Source organism: Perca flavescens, chromosome 19 (assembly GCF_004354835.1).
Source record: "Perca flavescens isolate YP-PL-M2 chromosome 19, PFLA_1.0, whole genome shotgun sequence".
In the NCBI taxonomy this organism is placed as follows: Eukaryota; Metazoa; Chordata; class Actinopteri; order Perciformes; family Percidae; genus Perca; species Perca flavescens.
The window spans coordinates 2,078,649-2,098,413 of NC_041349.1; the positions used below are offsets into that span (position 1 = coordinate 2,078,649).

At 42.8% G+C, this 19,765-nt stretch overlaps 1 long non-coding RNA gene across 1 annotated transcript; it reads left to right on the plus strand.

Moving 5' to 3' along the window:
• The first annotated feature begins 7,146 nt into the window (after window positions 1–7,146).
• On the plus strand, window positions 7,147–16,652 carry LOC114545291 (uncharacterized). The gene is made up of 3 exons (XR_003690858.1): window positions 7,147–7,374; window positions 8,897–8,985; window positions 16,497–16,652. It is a non-coding gene; the product is annotated as an uncharacterized LOC114545291 (long non-coding RNA).
• The last annotated feature ends 3,113 nt before the right edge of the window (window positions 16,653–19,765 follow it).

Genomic DNA, 19,765 nt, shown 5'->3' on the forward strand with positions numbered 1-19,765 from the left:
AAACATTGAAATAAACACCATTTAAGCGCCATTAAAAACATGGTCCAAGTGCCAAAAAGTCTTCAAAAAAGTTAGAAAAAGTCAGGAAAAAGTTACAAAAAAGTAAAAAGTCCCCAAAAAAGTGGCAAAAACTAGGTAAGCCAAAATCTACTGTGAACCTTTTCTATGTCCACGATGGTCCATTACCGGGATAGCTCCGGATGTCCCGTCCCCTTCCTCTGTCTCTGTGTTGGGGTTCTAACCTCCGGTGGATTTGTGAGGACTATGGTTAACTTTTTTTTTAAATTAATATGCGTCAGAGTCTGAGAGGGGAGGGGGGGTCAGAGTCTGAGAGGGGTGGCCGGGTTTATATTTTTTAAATTGTTAAATCTTTTGTAATTTTGTTATATATTTTTTATGTTTTTATGTTTTTAATCTATTTCATGTATATCTATCTTTACCTATTGCAGAATAAATGTACCCAGCATATCCTCTGAGGGTTTCCTTATTATTAATTTTTTTACTTAATGTTTCATAAATGTAACATTTTTAACATGCGCTAAATAAATAAATAAAAGTATGTCCTTGATTAATCTCTTGGTAGATAAAAATGTGATAACTATTATAATTAATTATTAATATTATTATTACTGTTGTTAGGTATTTGTTTGAAGTATTTGATGATTAAATGTATAACGCTGCACAACAGTTATTTCTAACTTATGTCAGTAAATGTCTGGCTAGTGGAGCAGCTTTCATCCTCTCTGATGTTTGAAACTGCAGCTAAAACCAGAAAAATTCACTGAGAGAGACTCACTCACCTGCTACCTGCAGCCGCATTCTGATTGGCTCAGAGGAACACACTAACACACTTTGGGTCAACAACTCCTGGGTTAAAAAGGGACCAACTAATTTCTGGGTTATTTCAACCCAGAAAATTGGGTTACTCTTTTTGACCCAACTTCTGGGTTAAATACTTGACCCCAAACCACATAAAATGCAACTCCCTTGTACACCGTACTACTAACTTACTGATTTACCTGACAGAGAACGCTGCAGATTCAGAATTTAATCACAAAATATCACAATGACAATGTGGAGTAATCAGACATTAGCGTCATGGACTCACGGCAGTGCGCTACCCACCTGGCTTGTTATGACCGCTAATCAGCACATATCTGCGATGAGTTCATTTAAAGAGTCACGACTCAAACAGGTTTAGTGCTCAGACAATCAGTGTGCATGTAGTGTGAGAGGGAGTGGCCAGCGGCTAGAGCGGCAGCTTTTACCGATATATATATATATATATATATATATATATATATATATATATATATATATATATATATATATATATATATATATATATATATATATATATATATATATTTAACAATGTCATTTGCATTTCTAATCGATACAATGCCAATCTTGGCACTGCAATTACTCGTGCCCATAGCAAGACACTTGTCAAGTTTGAAATCCATCGGACTAACTGTTCGAGAGACATAACACCAACACACACACACGAACACGAACACACACAGACAGACAGACGTTCCTACAATTTATATATTAGGGCTGTCAGCATTAACGCGTTAATGGCGATGTGATTAAGGGCCGAGCATAACGTATTAATTTTTTTTAATCGCATGCTTCCATTTATTAATTTATTTTCAGTCGGCTTTGCGTCGTGCCTAACAGGCTACTATGTTGACCCGTTGCCTCCTAACACATCCTGCTGCTGCAGGCTGCAGGCGTGATGGAGAAATGCAGCAGCAACGCAATTCTGAATGGAGCTTTTTATTTTCCAAAACTCCCAGACGGGTCGAAAGCCAGATACAAATTGTGTAAAGTCGAATTAAAATATCACCGAAGCGCGTCAAACTTGAGCTACCAGCTACGAGCTAAGCATATAGTCCAGTTAACGGGACTCAGGTTGATGCTAGCGGGCTCAGGGGATCTGCGAAACCCAAAATGAAATCCTAAAAAATTACTACCGCTTTTGCAAAATGGGTGGCAACTATCTGCAGACCTGTCAGCATGGTAGAGGACTCTATGTACTACGGTTGGCATGTTCTGCCCCGTCTCATTGCCGTTGAGGGGGGGCAGTAGCCTACACAGCCTGTACTCCACGGAGAAGCCCAACTGGAACTGCTGCAAAGTGATGCAAGGTCATCACTGGACCTCAGTGAGTAATCAACATTATTTAGGAGTTACTGCACACTGTATTGACTCTAGATTCAAATGTGTGACTACAGTATAGTCTGTTTTTCTTATTATATATTCTGCTGATATACTGCATATATCTATATTATTGCTACTACTATTATGTCACTGCTACTACATTGCACATATCTGTCCATGTCTTTTATACATTGTTCATATTACATAGACATTTTTATTGTGCTCTATAACACTGCAATATGTTTCTTGTCCTGCCTATGCACCACCTGTCTATACTTGAATATCACATTCCACACAAACTGCATTTCGTTGTCTCTGTACTTGTACTCTGCACAATGACAATAAAGTTGAATCTAAATCTGATCTAATCTCTCTGATGTTTGAAACTGCAGCTACAACCTGATACACAGAAAAACTGACTGAGAGAGACTCACTCACCTGGGTCTGGAACCTGCAGCCGCGTTCTGATTGGCTCAGAGTCCAGGAAGGCTCTCTTTGTACGTCTTGAACCAGCTGGTGAAACGTGACATTTGTGTGTGTGTGTGTGTGTGTGTGTGTGTGTGTGTGTGTGTGTGTGTGTGTGTGTGTGTGTGTGTGAAGCTGCTGTGGAGTTATTATTGTTTATATATAGCAGTCAGCTCATCTTCCTCCGGCTGCTTTTCTTGGTCCCGGTTGGTGACAGGTTCTCCATATCTCTCAGTCTCATTTACAGGTTGTGATAAAGTCTCCACACCTTGACGTTGAGGGAGTAAAAATGTATCCATTGCTGGCGTTAAACTCACTTCTCTAATCCTAACGGCTCCAAATATTGAGCTCTTCTTCTTCTGTGTGAATACGTTACTGCTGAAGTAAGGTCAAAAGTTCAGCGTGTGCTGCGGTGCTGCACCCTTTGGCCGAATACGATCACCTGTGTTTTTTTAGCCTAAAAATAATCGGTTTGTTTTATTAATGTATTTATTCATTTTCCAAATATAAATTATACTATTTACACATTAATGATTTTTTATTTATTTATAAATTAACCACAGCAATTTCTTGGGGGTGCTAAGGGGGTGCTATGGCAATCCTAGGGGTAGCTACAGCCCCCCCTAACCCCTCCCTGGGGCCGCCGCTGGCTCTGAGCTGTTCCCTGCTGAACTGAACATGTGTAAAGAAAGAGAAGGAGCTGTGATATGATGCTCTCATCCAGAGAGAGGTTTACTATCAGCAGCTTATTGAAAATGATAAGAAGATGGATATAAAGGGTCTGATATGATGCTCTCATCCAGAGAGAGGTTTACTATCAGCAGCTTATTGAAAATGATAAGAAGATGGATATAAAGGGTCTGATATGATGCTCTCATCCAGAGAGAGGTTTACTATCAGCAGCTTATTGAAAATGATAAGAAGATGGATATAAAGGGTCTGATATGAATGTGTACATAAGGGCAGGAATGTGCAGTTATTGTCCAGGGGTATAAAACTATGTAAACAGTTTAAATCCAAACATATGTGTAGTAGTGAAGATAGTAAGGATGGGGGGTCTTCAGATGGAGGTAGAACTAACAGACTTGTTGCTGCCCTTCAGCTCTCACAGTTGGCTTTGACTTCATGTATTAACTTCTAGCTGTGTTCTCATCAACGTCACCATCTGCTAGAAGAATTGGGATGGATGTCTTTGTCAATGTCTTTCACAGAGCAAATAACGTTATATCTTTCAGAGTTGACATTTCCGAACATAGACCTGTTTATTTATGTATAGTTTCCGACTGGGAACCCAGAAATTCCGACATTCCACGTCAAATTGAACACAACATAGTCTGTGCCCCTATCCTGGCGGTACTGAAAGTCTGAAGAAAGCTGCAGAGTCCTATCTGATAAAAGATAAAAGCAAGTGCCTCGCAGTGGAAGGTGGTAAAATAAGTGGACAATTAAGGGAAAAATCCCACGAATTTGAAAGTACATTTGAGAAGCGCGCACAAGGAGGCTAACCTAGCTTAGCCTACTTTAACAAGCAGTGACAGGGCAAGGAGAAGGTAAAGCCCCGTTCCCCGAAAAAGAAGCTATAACCCCGGGACAGGGCCTGGCTAAAAGTGTGAGGAAGGGTGGGTTAATATGTGTGTTGATACTGGGGTGTCTAGCTACACAACTGTAGTAGTCGCCTTCAAAAAGTTCATCACTTTACTCAAACCAAAGTTCCAACACCGGCTATTTAGGGTTTTTGCTGACTTAGTTACTAACACATTTTGCACTTGCTGCTGCGTCTTGTATAGACTGTTTACATGCAGTATCTCACCAAAGTGAGTACACCCCTCACATTTTAGTAAATATTTCATTAGCTCTTTTAATGGGACAACACTGAAGAAATTACACTTTGCTACAATAAAGTATTAAGTGTCCAGCTTGTATAACAGTGTAAATGTGCTGTCCCCTCAAAATAACTCAACATACAGACATTAATGTCTAAAACGCTGGCAACTAAAGTCACTACACCCCTATGTTAGATTCCCATAGAGGCAGCTGTTTATGTTTAAAGGCCAGTTATTACATGGATCCAGGATACTATGCATCCTGATAAAGTTCCCTTTATTTTTGGAATTGGATCCAGGATACATCATCACATACCCTTCACCATACCCCCACATCATCACATACCCTTCACCATACCCCCACATCATCACATACCCTTCACCCCCCACATCATCACATACCCTTCACCACCCCCCCACATCATCACATACCCTTCACCATACCCCCCACATCATCACACATACCCTTCACCATACCCCCCACATCATCACATACCCTTCACCATACCCCCACATCATCACATACCCTTCACCATACCCCCCCACATCATCACATACCCTTCACCATTCCCCACATCATCACATACCCTTCACCATACCCACCCCCCCCATCATCACATACCCTTCACCATACCCCCACATCATCACATACCCTTCACCATACCCCCCCCACATCATCACATACCCTTCACCATTCCCCCACATCATCACATACCCTTCACCATACCCCCACATCATCACATACCCTTCACCATACCCCCCATCATCACATACCCTTCACCATACCCCCCACATCATCGCATACCCTTCACCATACCCCCCATCCTCACATACCCTTCACCATACCCCCACATCATCACATACCCTTCACCATACCCCCACATCATCACATACCCTTCACCATACCCCCACATCATCACATACCCTTCACCATACCCCCACATCATCACATACCCTTCACCATACCTAGAGATTGGCATGGGGTACTTTCCATAAAATCATCTCTCAATGCAAATCAAACCAGCTATGAGGCTAACAGACATAAAACCATGCCAATCTCTAGGTATGGTGAAGGGTATGTGATGATGTGGGGCCATTTTAATTTAACATAGGGCTCACTTTAGTTGCCAGCTGTTTAGACATTAATGTGTGTTGAGTTATTTTGAGGGGACAGAGTTATACCAGCTGGACACTTCATACTTTACATTGTAGCAAAGTGTCATTTCTTCAGTGTTGTTCCATTAAAGGATATAATGAAATATTTACTCAAATGTGAGGGGTGTACTCACCTTTCTGAGATACTGTATTTGTGCTAATCATATGTACATTTTATGTACTGGTGTTATTGTTGAATACATTGTGAATACATATTTCTAAAATTGTATAATGTTTTTGTTGAGTTATTATTACATAATACTTTTTTCTGACCTTTTTGAATCTTGCCCCCAACAAATAACCCATATTACAAAAATACTAAAACTAATAAAAACTAAACTAAAACTAAGCATTTTCAAAAAATCTAAACTAAACTAAACTAGAAAATCCGCTCTAAAAACTAATTAAAACTAAACAGAATTTGAAAAAAAATAATCAAAACGAAATATAAATAAAAACTAATGAAAAATGCTAAACTATAATAACCTTGGTTCAAACATGGTTCAAAATAGTTATTTTGGTAAAATAACTCAAACATACTTTGTGCCACACTATGCACAACACAACACAACACAACACAACACAACACAACACAACATATACCTTCTAGACCAGGGGTCACCAACGCGGTGCCCGCGGGCACCAGGTAGCCCCCAAGGACCACATGAGTAGCCCTCAGGCCTGTTCTAAAAATGAAAATTGAATATTGATATTATCGGTTACCCACCTTGTTAAGTCATTGTTTATAATTATTGTGAGAAATCATTAACATGACCAGTGTCTTCACATAAATGAGTATCATTAATCATTAATAATCATATATAACTAAAGGCAAACTGAGCAAATTTGTTATTTCAGAAGAGTGTATCAAACTGGTAGCCCTTCGTATGACTCAATACCCATAAAGTAGCTCTCAGTTTCAAAAAGGTTGGTGACCCCTGTTCTAGACCTTGTCAACAAGACCTCTATAAAGTTTCAGATCTCTAGTCCTAAACTAATGGGAGCTAGGGAGGTTTCAGGATTTGGTATTACAGGTGGCACTGGCGGGCCAAAACCTCTCCACAACCTCTCCAAAACCTCTCCACAACCTCTCTAAAACCTCTCTTAAACCTCTCCTAAACCTCTCCAAGTGACCACATTTTGCTAAATGCTTTTACTCACTTCTATACTATTATTAAAAAAAACATACTAAAGACTTAAAATGACTTCCAAAACCTTTTAACATTCATCCAAACACTGTTGATCATATTTGTTCTCATAAATCACATGGATGTGGCTGCTGGCTCTGGGAGGCGGGACTTAGCTCTGTTGTCCATTCATTAGGACCGGCTCCCATTGGATGTTCCTGTACCATTGGAAAGGCAACGTGATTGGCCACAGCTGCCATGATTGACGTGTTGATAGCCAATGAGAGCTGTTTCTAAGATGGCTGCTCAGAGAGATGACGCAGCGTATTGGCGCTCCACAGTGGGAGCGCTCGCTGGACGTCGGGGGCTGTCCCGGGGTGAAAACTAAACAGAAAAAGGCGGGGATAGTTTCTTTGTGTAGGCAGCAACGTGAGGAAAACAAACGTACCCGGGAACACGTTGCAGGGCGAGGAGACGGAACGAGGTCGGCACATGAAGTTAGCAGACAGTTAGCATGGACTCTACAGGACAATATTCCTAACCTGGAGGAATTCTTTCCATCTGTGGACACTTCCGGACTAGAGGAATATTAATAAGACAGGAAAGGACGGGGACTGAAGGTTTAGGACAGCCTCCAGGTAGGGAAGCGCCATCATCTTCTCCTTTTGCTCTTCTTCTTTGATCAATCTCATGAGATCACTAAGATGCTGAGTCATGCTTTGGTGCTTCTGATTCCAGTCAAATGAAGTGAAGGACTGAAGTCCAGAGAATGTTCCCAATCAAAGTGGGGGGGCTGTTCCGTCTCCTAATGCTAGCCACTGGCCCAGCAGTAGAAGGATGTTAACGGCCCAGTTTGGGCCTTAAGGGGGGGGAGGGGGTCCATGCGCCATGCGCCATGCGGCCGCTCTTTACAACAACAAGTCATCTCTAATATCTAGAAATACATCTTCATCATCCTACCGACACGCTGGAGGATAATGGAGCGTGTGTGTGTGTGTGTGTGTGTGTGTGTGTGTGTGTGTGTGTGTGTGTGTGTGTGTGTGTGTGTGTGTGTGTGTGTGTGTGTGTGTGTGTGTGTGTGTGTGTGTGTGTGTCAGCGCCGGCCCGAGCCTTTTGGGGGCCCTAAGCAGAATTTGATTTGGGAGCCCCCCTCCCACCACGCGGAGTCACCTGTGCTTGATGATTATTGACACAAATGCCACGCTATAATGTTACATTATAAATGAATACAGTGAGGTTATGTATTAATACAGTGACTGATTATGAACTACTGTCCCCCTGGGCACTATGCATAAGGACCCCCTCCTACTCTATTTGTGCAAAAGTGGGTGCAAACGATGAGGGGGTCTGGAGGTGCACTTTGTGTGTGTGTGTGTGTGTGTGTGTGTGTGTGTGTGTGTGTCTTTCTCTCTGTATATGTGTGTGTGTGTGTCTCTCTCTCTCTCTGTGTATATATATGTGTGTGTGTGTAGAACCACAATCACAGGATCACAACTAGAACCAAAATATGGGAACTATTGTTCTTTAAATGTAATCAAACTAATTTTTTTGGGTACCTACACAAACAATGTACAGCATGTCCATGGTCTTTTGTGTTAATGTATGTATGTATATGTGTGTATACATACATACATACATACATACATACATACATGTTTGTGTATATACACTATGGCTGCTCCCTCTTAGTGGATTTGTGGACTAATCTGTGGTTTAGGTCTGAGTCAACTTAGATCTCTTTAGTCCATTAGTCATGTCTGATGCTGTTTTCATGCTGAATGATTTATTTCCAAGAACCGTACGAGCACATCTCTGGTAAACACCAGAATTAAAGTGGTGCTTTTGCGGAGAAACTCAGATTTACAGATCTGTCGATTAAATCAACTAATCGATTAGTCGGTACGATTGAATGAGTGTTATACAGGTACGGGCTATTCATACTTTGCAGTGAAGTCATTACCATGGATACCTGGCGGGGAAGAAACGGCTTGAAATGAAATAATAGATCATATCCACACTATATATATATATATATATATATATATATATATTAGTGTCTCCTGGTGTGTCTCTGTGTGGTGATCAGCAGATAGTATATGAGTATAGTGATGTTCTAGTGTCTCCTGTCTCATGGTGTGTCTCTGGTTGTTGTCTTCACAGCTCATCTGTGGGACGAGACCCTTCTGACTTCAGGACGTCCGTCTGGAATTAGTTCCCCCTGAAGAACAAGAATGAGTTCTCCACAAAAGGTGAGATCACTTTGACTCCAAGTGTTTGAAAGTGTTTAGTGTTTGTATTTGTTTTGTCTTTGTACTCTTTACTTTCGATATCAACCTTATTATTTCAAGAGTTCAATCAAATGATAGCAAGACAAAGAAAAATAGTTTCCCCAAAATAAACTGGAAGGCCACAACAATGCAGCATTAATGTTGATTGATTGGCATTATCATTACATATTGAATCATGTTCATCATATTTAAAATGTTTGTAAATTAGGGCTGTCAATCAATTTAAAATAGACAAAAAGACACTTGGCGACAAGCTTGTTTATTGCTAAGGCCAGTGACCACTTTATAATAAGGGGGCATTAAAAGCATGAATTAATTAATGTAGTATTTGATTAACTATCAGTAATGTACAATCATCCAGTCGACGTGAGAGGACGCTGGTGCTGCTCATTCGCCGCTTCTCCGTCTGCTACTCTCTTGTGTTCCTGCTTGTTTGTGTTTGCTGTACCCCTACCTCTGGACAGCCTCAGTACCTCTGGACAGCCTCAGTACCTCTGGACAGCCTCAGTACCTCTGGACAGCCTCTGGACAGCCTCAGTACCTCTGGACAGCCTCAGTACCTCTGGACAGCCTCTCAGCTGGTTCCCGAAGCCGCCTGGGCTCCTCGATCGGACTCTCGCCTCGTTGGTTAGCCGCTAGCTGGCTGCCCCCGTTCACCAAACGCGTGGCGGCTAATCCTAGCTGCTACAGCGGCTAACCCAATTGCTGACCTCCTTCTCACAGGCAACATCCACCAGATCCATGCTGTGACCCGAGACTAGACTTCCATCTCCTTCTGTCATGCCGTGGATCATTCTGGCACTCACATCATTTACCCACCTCTGTGCTTCTAGCCGATGGCTAACCGCTATCACAGAGCTCTCAGTCCCTCCGCTCAGCATCATGTTCAAATATTCAACTCTGCAACTGGTCGAACTCGTTAACTACTCCATTCCATCCTGCATCCCAGTCATCAAACAGCTCGGACTTCTACGTCCACCCAGTTACATCCACAGAAGCTCTCGCCGCAAGTTTGTTTTCTTCCACCACGGACAATCCATTCCATCTATCTGGACACCTGCACGCTCTGTCGCACCCGTCCCACGTCACCAGAATGCTTCACCCATTGGCTCACATAGGGCTGAGCACACGGTCAGGCTGCACAGAAAACCCGGTCTGGACTACAGTGCTTTCCGCACTTTACATACACTTAATCATGATCTCCAATCAGTTCACTGTCCCCCCTCAACTGCAATACCCCCACACCCCACCGACCACACGCACTGCTAACCGGGACAACCTTCAGATCTCTCCAGCCTGCCCCCATCCCACCACCCTCTCACCATGCCAACTTTGCCCTCCTCAACACCCGATCGCTCAACAGTAAAGCCCCTGCCCTCCATGAACTAATTCTAGACAACACTTAGGACTTCCTTCTGCTCACTGAAACCTGGCAACAACCCAATGACTTCTTCTCCTTCAACCAAGCATCCCCCCTGGCTACAGCTACATCTGCAAACCCCGCCCCTCCCTCCGTGGAGGTGGCCTCGCTGTTATCTTCAATCAGAACTTCCGGATCACAGAACTCACCTTCCCCTCAGTATCATCGTTTCAATATCTTGCCTTCAAAGCTCTTTCCTCCGTGACAGTCATCCTCATTTACCGGCCACCTAAACCAAATCCCTCCTTCTTCTCTGATTTTACTGAACTCCTCACACTAGCCTCATCTCTCTATCCACGTCTGCTGCTACTAGGTGACTTAAACATTCACATGGACTCCCCCACCTGCAAGCTCTCATCAGAATTCACCATTTTACTGGACAACTTCTCTCTCACCCAATATGTCACATTCCCCACCCTTGAGAAAGGACACATCCTCGACCTGGTCTGCTCCACTAACCAACCAACCGGTGCTTGACTTCCATTCATGCCTCTTTCCCCTCTCTGATTACAAACTGATACGGTTCACCATCCCTTCTCCAACCCCACGCCCCCGACTCCTCAGAGAAATCACCTTCCGCAACCTAAAATCTATCGATCCCCACCATCTCTCTGACCTGCTCTCCACCACTCTCCACCTGGACTCAACCCTCACCTCACCTGATGACCTCACAAACCACCTCAACTCCACCTTGTCTACCTCCCTCAACACTCTGGCCCCCCTCAAAACAAAAACCGTCACTTTTAACACCTCTTCACCCTGGTAGACACCTGCACTCCGGAAAATGAAACAAACTGGCTGCCAACTTAATTGTCTGACAAATAAATCATCCCTCACAGTCCATCATGAACCCTATAAACTCCACCTCACTGCCTACAAAGACGCCCTCATTGATGCCAAATCTGCTTACCTTTCCTCATACCTCACTGAGATACCTCCCCCAAGAGATCCGCACCTCTGAGTCCCTCACCATCTTCCAGTCCCGCCTCAAGACACATCTCTTCACCTCTGCCAATCCGTAGCCCCACGCCCCCCTCCCTTTTTCATCTGTGCCTGAATCTTGTTATGTTTTTTTGTTTGTTTTTTTTGTTCTGTTTTTGTAATTTTGTAAAGTGACTTTGAGTCTATGAAAAGCGCTGTATGAATTCAATTTATTATTATGATTATTATTATTATTACAAGGATTAATAGTATCTCATGCATGACTTAATGCAGGAACAATACATTACAGGCAAAAAGTTTGGACACACCTTCTCATTTAATGCATTTTCTTTATTTTCATGACTACTACATTGCAGATTCTCATTGGTTGATACACAGCCGACAGCCTGTTAGAATTCATAATATGGCAAGAACCAATCATCTAAGTAAAGAGAAACGAGTGGCCATCATTACTTTAAAAAATGAAGGTCAGTCAGTCCGGAAAATTGCGAAAACTTTTAATATGTCCCCAAGTGCAGTCGCAAAAACCATCAAGCGCTACAACGAAACTGGCTCACATGAGGACCGCCCCAGGAAAGGAAGACCAAGAGTCACCTCTGCTGCTGAGGATAAGTTCATCCAAGTCACCAGCCTCACAAATCGCAAGTTAACAGCAGCTCAGATTAGAGACCAGATGAATGCCACACAGAGTTCTAGCAGCAGACACATCTCTAGAACAACTGTTAAGAGGAGACTGCGCGAATCAGGCCTTCATGGTCAAGTAGCTGCTAGGAAACCACTGCTAAGGAGAGGCAACAAGCAGAAGAGATTTGTTTGGGCCAAGAAACGCAAGGAATGGACACTAGACCAGTGGAAATCTGTGCTTTGGTCTGATGAGTCCAAATTTGAGGTCTTTGGTTCCAACCGCTGTGTCTTTGTGCGATGCAGAAAAGGTGAATGGATGGCTTCTACATGCCTGGTTCCCACCGTGAAGCATGGAGGAGGTGGTGTGGGATTCGTAAATTTGCGGACCAGAGTGGGGAAGGGGGTTCCTGGATTTGATTGGATCAGGCCAGTGCCAATAAAGAAAATTAACCAATGGGCCGCTGTGAGTTCTTTATGGGCCGGCGCAACCCAAAAAACAAAAAGGCCTTTTTATATCGGTGATGTGGCCCAAAAATGCATCAGCTCAGCGAGAAAATGCCCGGTATGCCAGATGGTCAGTTCAGCCCTGCCTAACTCTGTCTGACTACCCCACCGCTAGCCTAGCTTAGCACAGATCCTGGAGGTAACCGGCTCCATCTAGCCTACTGCTCCCTATAAGTGACAAAATAACGGCAACATTTTCCTATTTACATGTTGTGATTTGTATAGTCACAGCATGTACAAATAACAAGGTCACATGAGACACAGCCATATTCTAACCATATACATACTGGGAACTAAATTCTCAGAAGGCGAAGCACTGCTACTTGGGCGGAGTGATTTGCACACAGCAGCTGAGAAGCGCCATTGTGAGGAGCAGAGAGTAACAACGGTTCTTTTCAGGTGTTGCCCTAATATCTACAAAAAAAAATTGTAGATAGAGAACCAAAACAAACATGCATATCTCGTCCAAATTAAATACTATCAATGAGAATCCTGAGATTTGTTTTCATCCCACATAAAAAAAGTATATATCTCTGTATGAACTGCCCATGCAATTAAGTGTTTGATCTAGGGCCACTCCTGATGCAACACAAACAATGGTGTACTGATTGTTTAAAATGGGCATGGCTAAGGCTGAACGATTAATTGCATTTGCGATAATATCGCGATATGTTAAAACGCGATTTCCTAATCGCAAAGGCTGTGATTTGGTCTTGATTTGGTGACTCGCGAGAGCAAATCAGTCTGCACTACGCAAAGAAAGCATCAACTTAGCACGCTAACGCTACACCGTACCTTGAGCTGATCTCTGTCATTCAAACAATTCTGACTTGAAGTTTAAAACGTTTACAGCCATTTTAATAAAATGAAGGGTTTTGCTCAGGCTCGAGTCCATACATGCAGTTAATGGATACAGGCACGCAGAACCGAAAGCTCGGTTGGCAACGAGCTAGCTCTGATTAGCGGTTAGCTCCGGTTAGCGGTTATCTCCGTTATAAAGATATGGGTGGAGGAGCTGCCACTGAGAGGGGTAACAATCAGACTGATAAATGACGTTCGGGGAGCTTTCACAGCAGCGTGGCCGCAGTGTTTCAACGGTGTCATTAGTACAGTTAATCCCACGGCAAGACCAGCAGCAGCTAACGTAACGATAGCCTCTCTGAGCTAGTGCAGTGTTGACGGTGTCATGCACACGGCACGCAACTTCACGAGGGGGAGGGGCTGGAGGCAGCTCCTCTCTGTGCACTGTAAAAAAATGTGTGTATGTATATATATATATATATATGTGTGTGTGTATATATATGTGTATATATGTGTGTGTGTATGTATATATATGTATGTGTATATATGTATGTGTGTGTATGTATATATATGTGTGTGTATATATGTATGTGTGTGTGTGTGTGTGTATACAGTGGGGGAAATAAGTATTTGACCCCTTGCTGATTTTGCAGGTTTGCCCACTTACAAAGAATGCAAAAATCTACAATTTTAATCATATGTACATTCTAACAGTGAAAGACAGAATCCCAAAGAAAATTCCAGAAAATCACATCATATGAATTTATTAAAATTGATAACCATCTGATGAGGAAAAACAAGTATTTGACCCCCTGGACAAACAGCAAGTATTCTGGCTCCTACAAGCCAGTTAGTCTTTCTTTAAGACACAGCCCCAATACGAACCAATTATCTACATCAAATACACCTGCCTCACTTCGTTACCTGTATAAAAGACACCTGTCAACACCCAAACAACCAGCATCCAACATCCCCACCATGGGCAAGACCAAAGAGCTTTAAACGGACATCAGGGACAAGATTGTTGATCTGCACAAGGCTGGGATGGGCTACAAGAGAATCGGAAAGCAACTTGGAGAGAAAAGATCAACTGTCGGTGCAGTTATCAGGAAATGGAAGAAGCACCACACCACCGCCAACCTCCCTCGGTCTGGGCCTCCACACAAGATCTTGCCTCGTGGGGTGTCCCTGATCATGCAAACGGTGAGGAATCATCCCAAAACCACAAGGGGGGAATTGATGAATCAACTGAAGGCAGCTGGGACCACAGTTACAAAAGAAACGGTTGGTAACACACTACGCCGTCATGGATTAAAATCCTGCAGCGCACGCAAGGTCCCCCTGCTCAAGAAGAAACATGTACAGGCCCGCATGAAGTTCGCCATTCACCACCTGGACGACTCAGAAGAGGCCTGGAAGAAGGTGATGTGGTCAGATGAGACCAAAATAGAACTTTTTGGCCTCAACTCAACTCGTCGTGTTTGGAGGGCAAAGAACACCGAGTACAACCCAAAGAACACCATCCCCACCGTCAAGCATGGTGGTGGCAACATCATGCTTTGGGGGTGCTTTTCAGCCAAGGGGACGGGACAACTCCATCGTATTGAGGGGAGGATGGACGGGGCCATGTATCGTGGAATTCTGGACCGACATCTCCTTCCCTCAGTGAGAGAGCTGAAGATGGGTCGAGGATGGGTGTTTCAGCACGACAACAACCCTAAGCACACCGCCAAAGCAACAAAAGAGTGGCTGAAGAAGAAGCACATCAAGGTTCTGGAGTGGCCTAGCCAGTCTCCAGACCTGAATCCGATTGAAAATCTTTGGATGGAGCTTAAAATTCAAGTTGCCAGGCGACAACCTCGGAACCTGAATGATTTGGAGGCTGTCTGCAGTGAGGAGTGGGCCAACATCCCTGCCGAAATGTGCACAAACCTTGTCACCAACTATAAAAACCGTTTGACATCTGTGCTGGCCAATAATGGCTTTTCTACAAAATATTAACATGCTGTTTGTCCAGGGGGTCAAATACTTGTTTTTCCTCATCAGATGGTTATCAATTTTAATAAATTCATATGATGTGATTTTCTGGAATTTTCTTTGGGATTCTGTCTTTCACTGTTAGAATGTACATATGATTAAAATTGTAGATTTTTGCATTCTTTGTAAGTGGGCAAACCTGCAAAATCAGCAAGGGGTCAAATACTTATTTCCCCCACTGTATATATATATATATATATATATATATATATATATATATATATATATATATATATATATATATATATATAATATGTGTGTGTTTTTACTTATTTAACTGTCTAGTGTGTAATTGTGTGTTGTTCATACTATACAATGATTTATTGTTTGTCTTTGTTGAATAATACAGAAGACAAAGAGCTTAAAAAAATAATCGAATATCGAATCGCAATCGCGATATTTGGGGAAAAAATCGCAATTAGATTATTTTCAAAAATCGTTCAGCCCTAGGCATGGCCTAATACACCCTTAAAAAACTAATTGATATTTTTTGGAGCAAAAAAAACAACTATCATTTGAGTTTGTCTTTTTGTGCTAGACGAAATGTCATAAACAATATTTAACCAAGTCCAGTTGCCCTTGATTTGAACCTTTCTTGGATACTATATCCTGGATGACTGAGAACCTTTACATACATCGAAGCTATTTTTTTAAACATCCATGATCACAAGATATGCGCCTATGTTTGTCAGTGGCAACACTGATCCTCAGCAGTTTTATTTCAACAAACTCTGCTTTGCTTGAGCTTCAGAAACGTTTGAGGAAAAGTAGCATGTGTGGACAATACCACATTACTTTCTCAATAAAAGAGGTAAGCTTCTGAAAAGCTGTTTGATACAGAAAACAGTGACTCTATCAATCCTGGATGACCCCCATTGTTACCGCCTGGCCAAAGGCTGGCAACACATATATTAATCAAAAGTAGTTTATTTATCACAAACTAACCAACACTGGATCTTACATTTCCCATAATGCAACTCCATAATGGGGATGTCGACAGATACTTAAGAAAGGTAATGCATCAGTCAAACTATGTTCCACAATGTCTGTGGAACATACTGTAGCTCTAAATGTTTCTTGTTTAAGATAGATCGCTACAGCATGGCACCTCACTAACTCACTCTCTCTGTTTTTCTGTCGATAGAAACGGAGAAGAAGAGGAGAAAAACGTCACCACTGTCACCACTGTGACAAGTCCTTCACAAATTCAAACTCTTTAAAGATTCATCAGAGAGTTCACACTGGAGAGAAACCTTACAGATGTGATCTTTGTGGGACAACTTTCACACTACAGGGTAACCTAAAACTTTCATTCACACTGGAGATAAACCTACCGCTGTGACACATGGGACAGCTTTCACAACAGGGTAATAAAAAGACATCAACGCATTCACACTGGAGAGAAGCCGTACAGCTGTGAACAATGTGGGGAAACTTTTTCTGATAATAGTGACCTTAAAAAACACCAGCGCATTCACACTGGAGAGAAGCCGTACAGCTGTGAACAATGTGGGGGAACTTTTTCTCAAAGTAGTGCCCTTAAAAAACACCAGCGCATTCACACTGGAGAGAAGCCGTACAGCTGTGAACAGTGTGGGGAAACGTTTTCTCAAAGTAGTAACCTTAAATGTCACCAGCGCATTCACACTGGAGAGAAGCCGTACTGGTGTGAACAATGTGGGAAAACCTTTGCTGGAAGTGGTGTCCTTAAAAAACACCAGCGCATTCACACTGGAGAGAAGCCGTACAGCTGTGATCAATGTGGGGAAACTTTTTCTTATGGTGATAGACTTAAATCTCACCAGCGCATTCACACTGGAGAGAAGCCGTACTGGTGTGATCAATGTGGTGAAACGTTTTCTCAAAGTAGTCACCTTAAATGTCACCGGTGGATTCACACTGGAGAGAAGCCGTACTGGTGTGAACAATGTGGAAAAACTTTTCCTGGAAGTAGTGCCCTTAAAAGACACCAGCGCATTCACACTGGAGAGAAGCCGTACAGCTGTGATCAATGTGGGGAAACCTTTTCTCAAAGTGGTAGCCTTAAATCTCACCAGCGCATTCACACTGGAGAGAAGCCATACAGCTGTGATCAGTGTGGTGAAACTTTTTCTCGTGGTGATACCCTTAAAAAACACCAGCGCATTCACACTGGAGAGAAGCCGTACGGGTGTGAACAATGTGGGGAAATGTTTTCTCAGAGTGGTAGCCTTACAAAACACCAGCGCATTCACACTGCCTTGTTGTGAACATGTTTCAGAGCTAGGCCTGTCGCGATAGGCAATAAATCAAATAATCGCGCGATTAAAATAAAGTAAGTTTGATCATTTTTCCGGCCGCAATAATTCCCATTTGCGTGCTTGCTTGTTTTCCTCTCTCTCTCTCTCTACCAAAGAGACTGGATGACCACTCTTTGTTCCTTAGCGTAACGATGAGTGAACCCTCTTTGTCAGTCACATGGTCTTTGTGTGGGGAGGCGGGACTACTCCTAGCTGAGAGAGTTTCATCAGGGTTTCCCGCAGCACTTTGCAGTTAAGGCGCCATCCAAAAAAAAAAAAAAAAAAGTACATGAGCTACTTCCGCTGTGTTACCCGGCGTCCTGTTTTCTCCCTTTCATTCCAAACCACACAGCTGACAACCTGCAGGTGGAGGAGGTGGAAAGAGGCTCGGACATAAATGCCACGGGCTGCTGTGGACTTGTCGGTCTCGCAAGCGCTTTCAGGAAAGTGGCTGCATGTGTCTGACAATACACAGAGCTTTAACCGGTACAAGCCTACAGCTGTCTGCTGTCAGTGTGTCATAGGCTCCCGGACGGTGAACTGAGAGTCTGTTACCTGCTGGTCGGTCAACGCTTAATGATCGGTTATTTAATTTCATTGTGCTTTCTTTTGGAAGGGTGGCTGCCAAAAATGGCCACTTACTAGCTAATGAATTAGCCTGAGGTAAACACTAGCTATCAGTAAACAGAAGTGATGTGGTGGCTGGGCTGGTGTGTGTGTGTGTGTGTGTGTGTGTGTGTGTGTGTGTGTGTGTGTGTGTGTGTGTGTGTGTGTGTGTGTGTGTGTGTGTGTGTGTCTCAGAAGAAAGTAGCTGCACCTTTGCCAAAAAAGGCCGTCTATCAGCGGTCATTGTTGGAGTTCATACCTTCTCTTAATACATCATGAGTTCATACCTTCTCTTAATACATCATGAGTTCATACCTTCTCTTAATACATCATGAGTTCATACCTTCTCTTAATACATCATGAGTTCATACCTTCTCTTAATACATCATGAGTTCATACCTTCTCTTAATACATCATGAGTTCATACCTTCTCTTAATACATCATGAGTTCATACCTTCTCTTAATACATCATGAGTTCATACCTTCTCTTAATACGTCCATGAGTTCATACCTTCTCTTAATACGTCCATGAGTTCATACCTTCTCTTAATACGTCCATGAGTTCATACCTTCTCTTAATACATCCACGAGTTCATACCTTCTCTTAAAGGAACACGGCGACTTATTGGGACTTTATCTTATTCACTGTAACCCCCAGAGTTAGACTAGTCCATACATACCCTTCTCATCTCCGTGCGTGCTGTAATGCTGTCTGACGGTTCCAGCGGCATCAGGCCAGCACAGAACATGCAGGTGAATGGTTCCAGTAATCCTACTGCTCCGAATAAGTGACAAAATAACTCCAACATGTTCCTATTTACATGTTGTGATTTGTAGAGTCACAGCGTGTACAAAAAACAACGTAACATGAGACACAGCCGTCTTCTAACTGTAAACAAACTGGGAACTATATTCTTAGGCGGAAGAATATAGTACTTTGGCGGAGTGATATGCTCGCAGCAAGCCTGTCTGAGAATATAGTTCCCAGTTTGTTTACTGTTAGAAGATGGCTGTGTCTCATGTTACGTTGTTTTTTGTACACGCTGTGACTCTACAAATCACAACATGTAAATAGGAACATGTTGGTGTTATTTGTCACAATTGGGAGCAGTAGGCTAGTTGGAACCAGTTACCTGCAGGATCTGTGCTAGGCTAAGCTAATACTGGAACCGTCAGACAGCATTACAGCACGCACGGAGATGAGAAGGGTATGTATGGACTAGTCTAACTCTGGGGGTTACGGTGAATAAGATAAAGTCCCAATAAGTCGGCGTGTTCCTTTAATACGTTCACGAGTTCATATCTTCTCTTAATACATCCATGAGTTCATACGTTCTCATGAGTTCATACGTTCTCTTAATACGTCCATGAGTTAATGTCGGAGAGTGGCGTGGACGCACGCTTCACACCACAAGAGGCCATGTCTTTATCTATCACTCTGCCGTCAATCCGCCGGTTGTTGGAGTGCATGTCGGAGAGCCACGCGTGCCACCCGACTGAAAGGAGAGAGAAAGAAAAGGAGATTGC